Source organism: Mauremys reevesii, linkage group 2, assembly GCF_016161935.1.
Source record: "Mauremys reevesii isolate NIE-2019 linkage group 2, ASM1616193v1, whole genome shotgun sequence".
Classification (NCBI taxonomy): Eukaryota; Metazoa; Chordata; order Testudines; family Geoemydidae; genus Mauremys; species Mauremys reevesii.
In genome coordinates, this window is record NC_052624.1 from 228,132,764 (window position 1) to 228,148,964 (window position 16,201).

Genomic DNA, 16,201 nt, shown 5'->3' on the forward strand with positions numbered 1-16,201 from the left:
ATAGTCTGTGCCCCGCGGTGTTATTTTCCCAACATATATCTGGTAGTTGAAGTCCCCCATCACCACCAAATCTTGGGCTTTGGATGATTTTGTTAGTTGTTAAAAAAACTACATATAGCAAAAAGAGCTTCATCCACCTCTTCAGGTGGCCTGTAGTAGACCCCTAGCATGACATCACCCTTGTTTTTTACCCCTTTTAGACTAACCCAGAGACTCTCAACACTTCCGTCTCCTATGTCCATCTCCACCTCAGTCCAAGTGTGTACATTTTTAATATACAAGGCAACACCTGCTCCCTTTTTCCCATCTATCCTTCCTGAGCAAGCTGTACCCATCCACACCAACATTCCAATCTCGTGTATTATCCCACCAAGTTTCAGTGATGCCAACAATGTCATAGTTGTATTTATTTATTAGCATTTCCAGTTCTTCCTGCTTATTACCCATACTTCTCGCATTTGTATATAGGCATCTAAGATACTGGTTTGATCTTGCCTCCCAGTTTTGCCTCCTTTCTCTCTGCCATTATAGCCCACGCTCCCTCTTGTTTCCAACCCATCTCCCAGGTCTCCATGTTCCCCACTTACCTGTGGGCTTTGCTCACCTGTCCCCATCAAACCTAGTTTAAAGCCCTCTTCACTAGGTTAGCCAGTCTGTGTGCAAATAGGGTCTTTCCCCTCCTCGAAAGGTGAACGCCATCTCTGCCTAGCAGTCCTTCCTCGAATAGCATCCCGTGGTCGAGGAAGCCAAAGCCTTCCTGGTGACACCATCTTCGCAGCTAGGCATTCACCTCCATGATGCACCTGTCTCTGCCCGGGCCCCCACCTTTGACAGGAAGAATCTAAGAGAATATCATCTGTGCTCCAAACTCCTTCACCCGTACTCCCAGAGCCCTGTAGTCACTCTTGATCTGCTCAGTGTCACACCTCACAGTATCATTTGTGCCCACATGGATGAGTAGCATGGGGTAGTAGTCAGAGGGCTGGATAATCCTCGACAATGCCTCTGTAACATTTCGGGTACGTGCCCCCGGCAGGCAGTATACCTCCTGAGATGAAATGTCGGGGGGCAGATGGGCACCTCCGTCCCCCTCAGCAGAGAGTCTCCGAACACCACTACCCTACGTTTCCTATTTGCAGTGGTGGCAGCAGACCTCCCAGCCTTAGGGGTATGAGGCTTCTCCTCCTTTGCTGTAGGGGGTGATTCCTTCTCTCCTGTATCAAGAAAAACATAACGGTTACCTATTACCACGGCAGGAGTGTTCGGAGCAGGGGTGGAGCACTGCCTGCTGCCAGAAGTAACCAGCTGCCAGTGTCCACCCTGAGCCATCTCCTCCTCCACCAGTCGTGTGTCAGCAGTCCCGTGTACTGGGACAGCTACCTCAGCTGTCTCCACATGGACACTGTCCAGAAATTGCTCATGGATTCGGATGCTCCTCAACCTAGCCACCTCTTCCTGTAGCTTTCCCACCTGCTGCCTGAGAGATTCCACCAGCAGGCACCTTTCACATTGGATGCCCCCCCACAGCCTGGATATCAGTAAGTGGAAATTGCAAATTACAGTCCCTGCAAAACCACACCAGGATCTGGGTGGAAGCATCCATGCTCAGGTGCTCTGTCTGGCTACAGGCGCAGGTGGAGGAGACAGAAGCAGTGCTGGCACAGGTGTTGCGGGTCTTCCTAACCATCGTAAGCCTCCCTCTGTCAAACTCCCTCTCAAACTCCCCTGTCTGCAGCTCCCTGTCCGCTCTGCTCCCCTGGTTCCTCTGCCTCTGGGTGGGGAAATTGTATGCAGGGCAATAAATGTAGGGCTGGGGCAGGAGGTTGGGGTACAGGAGGCAGTGCGGGGTGTGGGAGGCAGTGCAGTGTGTAGGAAGAGGCTATGGGCAAGGGGTTGGAGTGCAGGAGGGATGCAGGGGGCTCTGCAGGGGGTTGGGGTGCAGGAGGGGTGTGGAGTGCAGGAGGGGGCTCAAGGCAGGAGGTTAGGGGGCTCAGGGCAGGGGGTTGGAGTGTGGGGTGCAGGAGGGGTTCGGAGTGCAGGCTCCGGCTTTGAGCAGCTCTGGGGTGGCAGTGGTGTGCAACGTATGGTTACGTTGTAAATGTCCTGGAGCAGGAGAAGTAAGGTAAAATGAGGTAATCTTGGTTCTAAAGCAAAAACAGTTCAAACAAGCATATGCAGAATGAGATAATGTATGACATTGAGCATATGCAGTACTCAAAGTAAAAGGGTGACAGAAAAGTTCAAACAGCCTTTACCTGAACTGGCTTCAGCCAGCTGAAGGTTCTTTCCATCGGTTATTAAAAATGAGGAAATGTTTGGTAGTGAGCATTGTCAGTATGAAAGGTGAAAGGACAGCTAAGTAGGTGAATCAAACATGCTCAGTAGAGGTCTGATGGCCAGTGGAACAGTATACAAGTTATTAATTTATACTCCTGGGTGAATTCTGCACCAGTGTACACATGCCTAATTCATGTGCAGCGCATATTTGTTATATTTTTCCACAGAAAATAACTTCTGCTGGAAAGTGCTGCAGTTCTCCCTCTTGCCCACCGTGGAGGGCGCTGTGGTGCTAGAACAGAGCAGCTGCTCCCAGTCAGCCCCAGCTACCATAGGGAAGAGAAAGAGCTTGCTGTGCCCCCTTCACAGTGCCTGTTGGGCCAGGTCATGAGACAGACAGCGTGAGGCACATTTGGCTGCTTGGGGTCACAGGCAGGGGTTCATAAGGGCTAGTGAGGAAGGACAGACTGGGGCAGGGGTCAAATAGAAGTGGACACGCAGGGCCATAGGCGGGGAGAGGGGTCCAGGGCCATATGGGGGAAGAGGCTGAGTGGGGGGCACAGAGACACATGGGGACGGGGGAGGGAGTGTCTGAGTGGGGGTGGAGGAACACATGTGGACGGGGGGTGAAAAGACACATGAGGACAGGGGCAGATATGTCTGACTGAATTGGAGATGCCAGGGGTCAGCCAGAGTCTGCATGGGAGAAGCTCCCTAATAGCAGTGCCAGATGAATGCATAAGCTAAGTACACTTCAGCTTAGGGCAGGGGAGGGTACAGTACGGCCCATGGGCCAAATCTGGCCCATCAGGGCTTTCAATCTGGCTCACGGGATTGCCAGCCTCATGGCAATAGTAATTTTTCCTATTGGGCATGCTCAGCCAAGAGGTACTTCATGGACAGACTTCTTAGTCCATCTTTCTCCATCTAACCTCAGCGTTATCGAGCTCAGTTTATGCAGTAGTGTGAGGGAGCGGTTCCCCAAAAGGGAAGGAGAATGGACTGAGAAAATGTTGTGGTTTAAAAGGCCTCCCTTTTTCTTCGCCCTCCCGCACTCACAGCATAGACATCTAGCTATGGATCTCAGGCTTCGGAAGTGCCATTTATCACCCTGGTAGCGGGGCGCCTTTGTGCCCAACGTTGCATACGACTAGCAGCTAATGGGGGAATGCCTGTGTAGGGTCCAAAAATTGACGTCAGAGGTCGATGGTCTGTGAGAAGAGTAAACTTTCGCCCAAACAGGTACTGATGAAACTTCCGAATTCCAAAAACAATTCCTAATGCCTCACATTCGATTTGGGCGTAGTTAGTTTCTGCTTTGCTTAGAGTGCGTGAAGCAAAAGCAATAGGTCTCTCTTCTCCCGAAGGCATAATGTGTGACACGACTGCTCCCACTCCATAAGGGGAGGCATCGCAGGCCAATTGTAGGGGTAAGGATGGATCAAAGTGCGTTAGAACTTCAGAATTTAACAATGCATCCTTAACTTTGTTAAATGCAACATCACAGGCTTCAGTCCACTTCCAGGCCTTGTTCTGCCCAAGGAGCTCATGAAGTGGTTTTAGCAGTATGGCTAACTGTGAGATGAACTTTCCATAATAGTTCAGTAGTCCTAGAAACGAGCGCAGCTGGCTTACATTTTGAGGTCGGGGAGCCTCCACAATAGCTTTAACTTTTGCAGGGGCCTTATGAAGACCTGCAGAATCAATGATGTGTCCCAAATATTCAAAGGGCTTGAAGAATTCACACTTGTCTTTGCGAACTCGTAGGCCATATTCTTCCAGTCTTTGTAGGGTAGCCTCTAAATTCTTTAAGTGATCCTCTTCATTTCTTCCAGTGACCAGGATATGATCCAGATAGCACTGAACTCCTGACAAGCCACACAAGATCTGGTCCATAGCCCTCTGGAACAGGGCGGGAGCAGACGTTATTCTGAAGGGTAGGCGACAGTATCGATAAAGCCCCTTATGAGTCACAATAGTCAACAGCTCTTGGGACTTTTCATTGACGTGCATCTGTAAATATGCTTGACTCAGATCAGTCTTACTGAACTTTTGTCCCCCAGCCAGGCCTGCGAAGAGGTCATCGATGCGGGGAAGCGGGTATTGCTCTGCACACAACACTGGGTTGACAGTGACTTTAAAATCACCGCAAATCCGGAGAGAGACATCTTTCTTCACTATTGGAACGATAGGAGTGGCCCATGAGCTATGGGTAACTGGTATTAGGACTCCATTGGTGACCAGGCGCTCCAGGTATGCTTCAACTTTTGGCATGATGGCATATGGCACAGTTCGGGCTTTCAGATATTTTGGTGGACTGTCAGGTTTAATGTTCAATGTCACAGTGATTCCCTTCATACTTCCCAAATCATCTCCAAAAACAGCAGCATGTTTCCTTAGTATAGGGGTTAGACTGGTTTCTTCTTTAGTCATCCAGTGCACTTCTGCCCAGTTCAGTTGAATCTTCCCAAGCCAAGACCTACCCATTAAGGCTGGGTAGTTACCTCTCACCACAAACAGTGGCAATTTAGCAGCCTGTCCATTGAGCTCCACCTTAACATCAATAGTGCCCAACATGGGCACCGCTTCTCCCGTATACGTCTTCAGAACAGTTTTTGTTGCCTTAAGTGGAAGATGCTGTAGCTTTTCTTTATACACAGTCTCAGAGACCAGCGAGATGGCTGCACCGGTGTCCAGTTCCATGCATATAGGTTTGCCATCCAACAACGGGGTTACCCAGTATTCATGTGAGCCCACTGCCAAAGACAAAACATGCAGTGGCACTTCCTCTTGCGATGAGGTGTCACCTTGATCATCCTGGGTCTGCTCTAGGGTATGCAGGGTTCCTCTTTTTGTCGGCCAGACCACAGGCCTCTTTTTCTTTTGTTTACAGGCACACTCAATGTGTCCCTTTTTGTCACAGTGTCAACACACCAGGTCCTTACACCAGCATTCTGATGCCTGGTGACCCGGCTTACCATAGCGGTAACATTCTTGACTCTGCACAGTTTTGTGGGTCGGTTCTTGTGACACTTTTTGCACCCTAGGAGATGCACCGATGTATTGCGCCTCCCCTGTAGCCAGTTCCATGGAGACAGCAATATCAACAGCCTTCTGTAATGTAAGCTGAGCCTCTGTCAGTAGGCGCTTCCATATAGCTTCACTGTAGAGGCCACACACTAACCTGTCACGAAGGGCATCATTTAACATCTCTTTAAATTCACAGTGTTCTACTAGCTTTTTTTAATTGCTACAAATTGTACAACTGTTTCATCTTCCTTTTGGTCTCTTTTGTGGAACCTAAATCTTTCAGAAATTACCAGTGGTTTGGGGGAAAAATGGGACCCCAGGATTTCCACAATGTCACTGTAAGATTTAGTCTCAGGCTTAACAGGGTGTAGTAAGCTGCGTAGCAGCGAGTAGGTTTTAGCCCCTACAACACTTAAAAATATTGGCACCTTCTTTGCTTCTGTAATGTCATTTGCAATAACAAAAAGCTCAAAATGCTCAGTATACACATGCCACTGCGCTATATTCTCATCAAAAGGTTCCAGTGGCCTGGTCAGAGTAGCCATGATTTTTAGTTTCACTTTCACAGTCAGTGCAAACAAGCAGTTTTTGTTTGTTTGTTTGTTCTTTACCTTGACTTCTACTTCCTTCTGTTACTGGAGCAGCACCGGAATCCCATCCTCGTCGCCACTTGATATATCCTTGGGGCCAGCCGGTTTAGGAAGAAATCACTTCAGGTCAGACAGCAGACAGGTAACAAAACTACCATTTTATTTACAGACACAGAGCTCACCCAACTGGCCGAAACTGGCTGGGCTATCCCCTAATAATCTAACTCAGTTGCCATAGGAACAAAAACCATGACAACCAAATACACAACAGCTGGTTCAACTCCGGTTCAAAGGAGTGGGCTTTTGTTTCCTCAGTTACACGCTCTTCTTTAGAGTGCCCACTCTGGCCACCGCCATGTTTTCCTCCATTCATGCGAGACTGGCCGCTGGAAGTCTGCTGCATTTAAAGCACCACTTGCCACTACTTTCATCTACCACACCTGCTTCCACGTACCTAGGCCACCGTTTACGCCTTTATAGGCAGAGTTGCTTTTTCTTCGCCCTCCCACACTCACAGCGTAGACATCTAGCTATGGATCTCAGGCTTTGGAAGTGCCATTTATCACCCTGGTAGCGGGGCGCCTTTGTTCTAAACAGAGACCGGCCGTAGCTATGTTCCCAAGCCGTCTCCGGTGTTTTTTGCATGGGGCAGAGGTGCCGAGGGGATGTAGTTTCTGGTGGCAGGGAGTGGGGGAACATAGGGGGAATAGGAAAGGCCCTTTAGTGGCTGAAAAGGAGAGTCCATTGTCCTTCAGGCTCAACCGATTGTGTGCGCTGCTGACGGCGGGCTATTATGCTCAACGTTGTAGCAATGTGTGCTCTTCAGTGGTTTGCTCTCTCTTTGTCCATCTTTCCTCAGCGTCATAGAGCTCAGTTTATGGAGTAGAGTGAGGGAGCGGTTCCATTTCTTTCGGTTTTGGGCTTTTGTCCATCCCATTGGTAGAGCTGGGATTTCTTTGGGCAACAGTGATTGCACATAGTGTGTAAAAGGCTTCTGGCGGAGAATTGTTACAAGCCCGATCTGGCGGACTTTCTGGCAAGGAGTTGCCAGGCTTTCCGTAGATAATCTGAAGCTTTGCTGTCCTTGGCCTAGGCGGACAGGGAGGCAACTCGTCCCCTTTCCCTTGCAGGTTTTGCTCTTCTTGTTGTCATGAACAGAGGCGTTAGGTGTGTGTGGGAGTACAAGGCCTGGGCGTGTGTGAGTTTCTCTGATGGTCTCTGGAAAGGTGTATTTGGTTGAAAGGCAAGAAAGGGGAGCAGCGTTCTTTGCTATGCCATGTGTCCTTGTTGAGTGGAGGTCCTTTCCGAGGGGGTGTGCAAGCATAAAGGGAGTTTGTTTTGCGGTGTGAAGCGATCGCTGGATGGGGTTTGCGCTGAGTTGACAGTGCGTGGTGGAGGGGGTGGGTCTGCTGTTGTGGGTATGGGGAATTAGCTCAAATGGTAGAGCACTCACTTAGCATGTGAGAAATAGCAGGATCGATACCCACATTCTCCAGGCTGTTGATCTTTCATTTGCATCCAGCTGCTCCATTTATGTCTGCGCAGAAAGGAGCATTCCGGTCCGCTCTTAGCTTTGCGGTAAGCCTTTTGTCCTGAGGGAGCAAAAGGGGCAGCTTCTCTTTCAGGAGTGTGTGTGTGTGTGTGTGAGTTCTTTTCTGTTGCCAGTCGCTTTGTGTTTGTTTTTCCTGAGGTAGGCGTGGGAGGCCGAGACGGGTGTGAAAGGGTACGAGCGGGAATGTGTCAATTATTGACGAAGGGGAAGGGGAATGGACTGAGAAAATGTTGTGGTTTAAAAGGCCCCTTTGAAGCCAGGCAGGAGGCCGCAAACATGTTTTCCATTGCACCACCGTCCCTATTCTGGGTGGGAATCAGGGCTGGGGTCCCAACATTGTGCTGCGCATGCTTGAGACAATCCCGGGTCCCTTGCGGGTCAGCAGGAGGATGCGGCGTCCCGGCTAGCAGGCAGGGCTAGCGTCGCGCCCCCGGCGTTCCGTTCTTACCTTGCGGCCTTGTCTTCGTGCCATGCCTGTTAGGGAGCCTTTGAGCGGTAGCTGTGTGCGGGCTTCCCGGTGGGTGAATTGAGGGTAGACTAGGCGGCTACCCAGCCCCCGGGGCAGCCGTGAGGATGAAGGGCTAGGCGTGTGTCGCTTATTCCTTTCAAGGGCTGGGCAGAGGCAAGCCTATAATTATGAGTTCGTGCCAGTGGCAGTTCTGCCTGACACCTTGAGTGACGCGTGGCCCTTTGCTCCTGTCTTCCTTCGATAGCTCAGCTGGTAGAGCGGAGGACTGTAGGCTTCGTTCCCCTGGGAATCCTTAGGTCGCTGGTTCAACTCCGGCTCGAAGGAGTGGGCTTTTGTTTCCTCGGTTACACGCTCTTCTTTAGAGCGCCCACTCTGGCCACCGCCATGTTTTCCTCCATTCGTGCGAGACTGGCCGCTGGAAGTCTGCTGCATTTAAAGCACCACTTGCCACTACTTTCATCTACCACACCTGCTTCCATGTACCTAGGCCACAGTTTACGCCTTTATAGGCAGAGTTCCTTTTACTTCGCCTTCCCGCACTCACAGCGTAGACATCTAGCTATGGATCTCAGGCTTCGGAAGTGCCATTTATCACCCTGGTAGCGGGGCGCCTTTGTTCTTAACAGAGACCGGCCGTAGCTATGTTCCCAAGCCGTCTCCGGTGTTTTTTGCATGGGGCAGAGGTGCCGCGGGGACGTAGTTTCTGGTGGCAGGGAGTGGGGGAACGTAGGGGGAATAGGAAAGGCCCTTTAGTGGCTGAAAAGGAGAGTCCCTTGTCCTTCAGGCTCAACCGATTGTGTGCGCTGCTGACGGCGGGCTATTATGCTCAACGTTGTAGCAATGCATGCGTTTCAGTGGTTTGCTCTCTCTTTGTCCATCTTTCCTCAGCGTCATAGAGCTCAGTTTATGGAGTAGAGTGAGGGAGCGGTTCCATTTCTTTCCGTTTTGGGCTTTTGTCCATCCCATTGGTAGAGCTGGGATTTCTTTGGGCAACCGTGATTGCACATAGTGTGTAAAAGAGTTCTGGCGGAGAATTGCTACAAGCCCGATCTGGCGGACTTTCTGGCAAGGAGCTGCCGGGCTATCCCTGGATAATCCGAAGCTTTGCTGTCCTTGGCCTAGGCGGGCAGGGAGGCAACTCGTCCCCTTTCCTTTGCAGGTTTTGCTCTTCTTGTTGTCATGAACAGAGGCGTTAGGTGTGTGTGGGAGTGCAAGGCCTGGGCGTGCGTGAGTTTCTCTGATGGTCTCCGGAAAGGTGTATTTGGTTGAAAGGCAAGAAAGGGGAGCAGCGTTCTTTGCTATGCCACGTGTCCTTGTTGAGTGGAGGTCCTTTCCGAGGGGGTGTGCAAGCATAAAGGGAGTTTGTTTTGCAGTGTGAAGCGATCGCTGGATGGGGTTTGCGCTGAGTTGACAGTGCGTGGCAGAGGGGGCAGGTCTCCTGCTGTGGGCATGGGGAATTAGCTCAAATGGTAGAGCGCTCGCTTAGCATGTGAGAGGTAGCGGGATTGATACCCGCATTCTCCAGGCTGTTGATCTTTCTCTTTCTTTCATCCTCACCCACCTGCACCATTTCTGTCTGTGCAGAAAGGAGCGTTCCGGTCCTCTTTTGGCTTTATGTAAGCCTTTTGTCCTGAGGGAGCAAAAGGGGCAGCTTCTCTTTCAGGAGTGTGTGTGTGAGTTCTTTTCTGTTGCCAGTCGCTTTGTGTTTGTTTTTCCTGAGGTAGGCGTGGGAGGCCGAGACGGGTGTGAAAGGGTACGAGCGGGAATGTGTCAATTATTGACGAAGGGGAAGGGGAATGGACTGAGAAAATGTTGTGGTTTAAAAGGCCCCTTTGAAGCCAGGCAGGAGGCCGCAAACATGTTTTCCATTGCACCACCGTCCCTATTCTGGGTGGGAATCAGGGCTGGGGTCCCAACATTGTGCTGCGCATGCTTGAGACAATCCCGGGTCCCTTGCGGGTCAGCAGGAGGATGCGGCGTCCCGGCTAGCAGGCAGGGCTAGCGTCGCGCCCCCGGCGTTCCGTTCTTACCTTGTGGCCTTGTCTTCGTGCCATGCCTGTTAGGGAGCCTTTGAGCGGTAGCTGTGTGCGGGCTTCCCGGTGGGTGAATTGAGGGTAGACTAGGCGGCTACCCAGCCCCCGGGGCAGCCGTGAGGATGAAGGGCTAGGCGTGTGTCGCTTATTCCTTTCAAGGGCTGGGCAGAGGCAAGCCTATAATTATGAGTTCGTGCCAGTGGCAGTTCTGCCTGACACCTTGAGTGACGCGTGGCCCTTTGCTCCTGTCTTCTTTCGATAGCTCAGCTGATAGAGCGGAGGACTGTGGGCTTCGTTCCCCTGGGAATCCTTAGGTCGCTGGTTCAACTCCGGCTCGAAGGGGTGGGCTTTTGTTTCCTCGGTTACACGCTCTTCTTTAGAGCGCCCACTCTGGCCACCGCCATGTTTTCCTCCATTCGTGCGAGACTGGCCGCTGGAAGTCTGCTGCATTTAAAGCACCTCTTGCCACTACTTTCATCTACCACACCTGCTTCCACGTACCTAGGCCACAGTTTACGCCTTTATAGGATGAGTTCCTTTTTCTTCGCCCTCCCGCACTCACAGCGTAGACATCTAGCTATGGATCTCAGGCTTCGGAAGTGCCATTTATCACCCTGGTAGCGGGGCGCCTTTGTTCTTAACAGAGACCGGCCGTAGCTATGTTCCCAAGCCGTCTCCGGTGTTTTTTGCATGGGGCAGAGGTGCCGCGGGGACGTAGTTTCTGGTGGCAGGGAGTGGGGGAACGTAGGGGGAATAGGAAAGGCCCTTTAGTGGCTGAAAAGGAGAGTCCCTTGTCCTTCAGGCTCAACCGATTGTGTGCGCTGCTGACGGCGGGCTATTATGCTCAACGTTGTAGCAATGCATGCGTTTCAGTGGTTTGCTCTCTCTTTGTCCATCTTTCCTCAGCGTCATAGAGCTCAGTTTATGGAGTAGAGTGAGGGAGCGGTTCCATTTCTTTCCGTTTTGGGCTTTTGTCCATCCCATTGGTAGAGCTGGGATTTCTTTGGGCAACCGTGATTGCACATAGTGTGTAAAAGAGTTCTGGCGGAGAATTGCTACAAGCCCGATCTGGCGGACTTTCTGGCAAGGAGCTGCCGGGCTATCCCTGGATAATCCGAAGCTTTGCTATCCTTGGCCTAGGCGGGCAGGGAGGCAACTCGTCCCCTTTCCTTTGCAGGTTTTGCTCTTCTTGTTGTCATGAACAGAGGCGTTAGGTGTGTGTGGGAGTGCAAGGCCTGGGCGTGCGTGAGTTTCTCTGATGGTCTCCGGAAAGGTGTATTTGGTTGAAAGGCAAGAAAGGGGAGCAGCGTTCTTTGCTATGCCACGTGTCCTTGTTGAGTGGAGGTCCTTTCCGAGGGGGTGTGCAAGCATAAAGGGAGTTTGTTTTGCGGTGTGAAGCGATCGCTGGATGGGGTTTGCGCTGAGTTGACAGTGCGTGGCAGAGGGGGCGGGTCTCCTGCTGTGGGCATGGGGAATTAGCTCAAATGGTAGAGTGCTCACTTAGCATGTGAGAGGTAGCGGGATGGATACCCGCATTCTCCAGGCTGTTGATCTTTCTCTTTCTTTCATCCTCACCCACCTGCACCATTTCTGTCTGTGCAGAAAGGAGCGTTCCGGTCCGCTTTTGGCTTTGCGGTAAGCCTTTTGTCCTGAGGGAGCAAAAGGGGCAGCTTCTCTTTCAGGAGTGTGTGTGTGTGTGTGTGTGAGTTCTTTTCTGTTGCCAGTCGCTTTGTGTTTGTTTTTCCTGAGGTAGGCGTGGGAGGCCGAGACGGGTGTGAAAGGGTACGAGCGGGAATGTGTCAATTATTGACGAAGGGGAAGGGGAATGGACTGAGAAAATGTTGTGGTTTAAAAGGCCCCTTTGAAGCCAGGCAGGAGGCCGCAAACATGTTTTCCATTGCACCACCGTCCCTATTCTGGGTGGGAATCAGGGCTGGGGTCCCAACATTGTGCTGCGCATGCTTGAGACAATCCCGGGTCCCTTGCGGGTCAGCAGGAGGATGCGGCGTCCCGGCTAGCAGGCAGGGCTAGCGTCGCGCCCCCGGCGTTCCGTTCTTACCTTGTGGCCTTGTCTTCGTGCCATGCCTGTTAGGGAGCCTTTGAGCGGTAGCTGTGTGCGGGCTTCCCGGTGGGTGAATTGAGGGTAGACTAGGCGGCTACCCAGCCCCCGGGGCAGCCGTGAGGATGAAGGGCTAGGCGTGTGTCGCTTATTCCTTTCAAGGGCTGGGCAGAGGCAAGCCTATAATTATGAGTTCGTGCCAGTGGCAGTTCTGCCTGACACCTTGAGTGACGCGTGGCCCTTTGCTCCTGTCTTCCTTCGATAGCTCAGTTGGTAGAGCGGAGGACTGTAGGCCGTTCCCTGGGAATCCTTAGGTCGCTGGTTCAACTCCGGCTCGAAGGAGTGGGCTTTTGTTTCCTCGGTTACACGCTCTTCTTTAGAGCGCCCACTCTGGCCACCGCCATGTTTTCCTCCATTCGTGCGAGACTGGCCGCTGGAAGTCTGCTGCATTTAAAGCACCACTTGCCACTACTTTCATCTACCACACCTGCTTCCACGTACCTAGGCCACAGTTTACGCCTTTATAGGCAGAGTTCCTTTTTCTTCGCCCTCCCGCACTCACAGCGTAGACATCTAGCTATGGATCTCAGGCTTCGGAAGTGCCATTTATCACCCTGGTAGCGGGGCGCCTTTGTTCTTAACAGAGACCGGCCGTAGCTATGTTCCAAAGCCGTCTCGGTGTTTTTTGCATGGGGCAGAGGTGCCGCGGGGACGTAGTTTCTGGTGGCAGGGAGTGGGGGAACGTAGGGGGAATAGGAAAGGCCCTTTAGTGGCTGAAAAGGAGAGTCCCTTGTCCTTCAGGCTCAACCGATTGTGTGCGCTGCTGACGGCGGGCTATTATGCTCAACGTTGTAGCAATGCATGCGTTTCAGTGGTTTGCTCTCTCTTTGTCCATCTTTCCTCAGCGTCATAGAGCTCAGTTTATGGAGTAGAGTGAGGGAGCGGTTCCATTTCTTTCCGTTTTGGGCTTTTGTCCATCCCATTGGTAGAGCTGGGATTTCTTTGGGCAACCGTGATTGCACATAGTGTGTAAAAGAGTTCTGGCGGAGAATTGCTACAAGCCCGATCTGGCGGACTTTCTGGCAAGGAGCTGCCGGGCTATCCCTGGATAATCCGAAGCTTTGCTGTCCTTGGCCTAGGCGGGCAGGGAGGCAACTCGTCCCCTTTCCTTTGCAGGTTTTGCTCTTCTTGTTGTCATGAACAGAGGCGTTAGGTGTGTGTGGGAGTGCAAGGCCTGGGCGTGCGTGAGTTTCTCTGATGGTCTCCGGAAAGGTGTATTTGGTTGAAAGGCAAGAAAGGGGAGCAGCGTTCTTTGCTATGCCACGTGTCCTTGTTGAGTGGAGGTCCTTTCCGAGGGGGTGTGCAAGCATAAAGGGAGTTTGTTTTGCGGTGTGAAGCAATCGCTGGATGGGGTTTGCGCTTAGTTGACAGTGCGTGGCAGAGGGGGCAGGTCTCCTGCTGTGGGCATGGGGAATTAGCTCAAATGGTAGAGCGCTCGCTTAGCATGTGAGAGGTAGTGGGATCGATACCCACATTCTCCAGGCTGTTGATCTTTCTCTTTCTTTCATCCTCACCCACCTGCACCATTTCTGTCTGTGCAGAAAGGAGCGTTCCGGTCCGCTTTTGGCTTTGCGGTAAGCCTTTTGTCCTGAGGGAGCAAAAGGGGCAGCTTCTCTTTCAGGAGTGTGTGTGTGTGTGTGTGAGTTCTTTTCTGTTGCCAGTGGCTTTGTGTTTGTTTTTCCTGAGGTAGGCATGGGAGGCCGAGACGGGTGTGAAAGGCTACGAGCGGGAATGTGTCAATTATTGACGAAGGGGAAGGGGAATGAACTGAGAAAATGTTGTGGTTTAAAAGGCCCCTTTGAAGCCAGGCAGGAGGCCGCAAACATGTTTTCCATTGCACCACCGTCCCTATTCTGGGTGGGAATCAGGGCTGGGGTCCCAACATTATGCTGCGCATGATTGAGACAATCCCGGGTCCCTTGCGGGTCAGCAGGAGGATGCGGCGTTCCGGCTAGCAGTCAGGGCTAGCGTCGCGCCCCCGGTGTTCCGTTCTTACCTTGCGGCCTTGTCTTCGTGCCATGCCTGTTAGGGAGCCTTTGAGCGGTAGCTGTGTGCGGGCTTCCCGGTGGGTGAATTGAGGGTAGACTAGGCGGCTACCCAGCCCCCGGGGCAGCCGTGAGGATGAAGGGCTAGGCGTGTGTCGCTTATTCCTTTCAAGGGCTGGGCAGAGGCAAGCCTATAATTATGAGTTCGTGCCAGTGGCAGTTCTGCCTGACACCTTGAGTGACGCGTGGCCCTTTGCTCCTGTCTTCCTTCGATAGCTCAGCTGGTAGAGCGGAGGACTGTAGGCTTCGTTCCCCTGGGAATCCTTAGGTTGCTGGTTCAACTCCGGCTCGAAGGAGTGGGCTTTTGTTTCCTCGGTTACACGCTCTTCTTTAGAGCGCCCACTCTGGCCACCGCCATGTTTTCCTCCATTCGTGCGAGACTGGCCGCTGGAAGTCTGCTGCATTTAAAGCACCACTTGCCACTACTTTCATCTACCACACCTGCTTCCACGTACCTAGGCCACAGTTTACGCCTTTATAGGCAGAGTTCCTTTTTCTTCGCCCTCCCGCACTCACAGCGTAGACATCTAGCTATGGATCTCAGGCTTCGGAAGTGCCATTTATCACCCTGGTAGCGGGGCGCCTTTGTTCTTAACAGAGACCGGCCGTAGCTATGTTCCCAAGCCGTCTCCGGTGTTTTTTGCATGGGGCAGAGGTGCCGCGGGGACGTAGTTTCTGGTGGCAGGGAGTGGGGGAACGTAGGGGGAATAGGAAAGGCCCTTTAGTGGCTGAAAAGGAGAGTCCCTTGTCCTTCAGGCTCAACCGATTGTGTGCGCTGCTGACGGCGGGCTATTATGCTCAACGTTGTAGCAATGCATGCGTTTCAGTGGTTTGCTCTCTCTTTGTCCATCTTTCCTCAGCGTCATAGAGCTCAGTTTATGGAGTAGAGTGAGGGAGCGGTTCCATTTCTTTCCGTTTTGGGCTTTTGTCCATCCCATTGGTAGAGCTGGGATTTCTTTGGGCAACCGTGATTGCACATAGTGTGTAAAAGAGTTCTGGCGGAGAATTGCTACAAGCCCGATCTGGCGGACTTTCTGGCAAGGAGCTGCCGGGCTATCCCTGGATAATCCGAAGCTTTGCTGTCCTTGGCCTAGGCGGGCAGGGAGGCAACTCGTCCCCTTTCCTTTGCAGGTTTTGCTCTTCTTGTTGTCATGAACAGAGGCGTTAGGTGTGTGTGGGAGTGCAAGGCCTGGGCGTGCGTGAGTTTCTCTGATGGTCTCCGGAAAGGTGTATTTGGTTGAAAGGCAAGAAAGGGGAGCAGCGTTCTTTGCTATGCCACGTGTCCTTGTTGAGTGGAGGTCCTTTCCGAGGGGGTGTGCAAGCATAAAGGGAGTTTGTTTTGCGGTGTGAAGCGATCGCTGGATGGGGTTTGCGCTGAGTTGACAGTGCGTGGCAGAGGGGGCGGGTCTCCTGCTGTGGGCATGGGGAATTAGCTCAAATGGTAGAGCGCTCGCTTAGCATGTGAGAGGTAGCAGGATCAATACCCGCATTCTCCAGGCTGTTGATCTTTCTCTTTCTTTCATCCTCACCCACCTGCACCATTTCTGTCTGTGCAGAAAGGAGCGTTCCGGTCCGCTTTTGGCTTTGCGGTAAGCCTTTTGTCCTGAGGGAGCAAAAGGGGCAGCTTCTCTTTCAGGAGTGTGTGTGTGAGTTCTTTTCTGTTGCCAGTCGCTTTGTGTTTGTTTTTCCTGAGGTAGGCGTGGGAGGCCGAGACGGGTGTGAAAGGGTACGAGCGGGAATGTGTCAATTATTGACGAAGGGGAAGGGGAATGGACTGAGAAAATGTTGTGGTTTAAAAGGCCCCTTTGAAGCCAGGCAGGAGGCCGCAAACATGTTTTCCATTGCACCACCGTCCCTATTCTGGGTGGGAATCAGGGCTGGGGTCCCAACATTGTGCTGCGCATGCTTGAGACAATCCCGGGTCCCTTGCGGGTCAGCAGGAGGATGCGGCATCCCGGCTAGCAGGCAGGGCTAGCGTCGCGCCCCCGGCGTTCCGTTCTTACCTTGCGGCCTTGTCTTCGTGCCATGCCTGTTAGGGAGCCTTTGAGCGGTAGCTGTGTGCGGGCTTCCCGGTGGGTGAATTGAG

General features: G+C 52.3%; 5 non-coding genes across 5 annotated transcripts; all 5 read left to right on the plus strand.

Moving 5' to 3' along the window:
- Window positions 1-8,152: 8,152 nt before the first annotated feature.
- TRNAY-GUA lies at window positions 8,153-8,242 on the plus strand. The gene is given in 2 exon segments: window positions 8,153-8,189; window positions 8,207-8,242. It is a non-coding gene; the product is annotated as a tRNA-Tyr (tRNA).
- Window positions 8,243-10,203: 1,961 nt separating this feature from the next.
- Window positions 10,204-10,293, plus strand: TRNAH-GUG. Its single transcript is given in 2 exon segments — window positions 10,204-10,240; window positions 10,258-10,293. It is a non-coding gene; the product is annotated as a tRNA-His (tRNA).
- A 1,972-nt stretch (window positions 10,294-12,265) lies between these two features.
- TRNAY-GUA lies at window positions 12,266-12,352 on the plus strand. Its single transcript is given in 2 exon segments — window positions 12,266-12,302; window positions 12,317-12,352. It is a non-coding gene; the product is annotated as a tRNA-Tyr (tRNA).
- Window positions 12,353-13,478: 1,126 nt separating this feature from the next.
- TRNAA-AGC lies at window positions 13,479-13,551 on the plus strand. Its single transcript has one exon. It is a non-coding gene; the product is annotated as a tRNA-Ala (tRNA).
- Window positions 13,552-14,321: 770 nt separating this feature from the next.
- Window positions 14,322-14,411, plus strand: TRNAY-GUA. Its single transcript is given in 2 exon segments — window positions 14,322-14,358; window positions 14,376-14,411. It is a non-coding gene; the product is annotated as a tRNA-Tyr (tRNA).
- The last annotated feature ends 1,790 nt before the right edge of the window (window positions 14,412-16,201 follow it).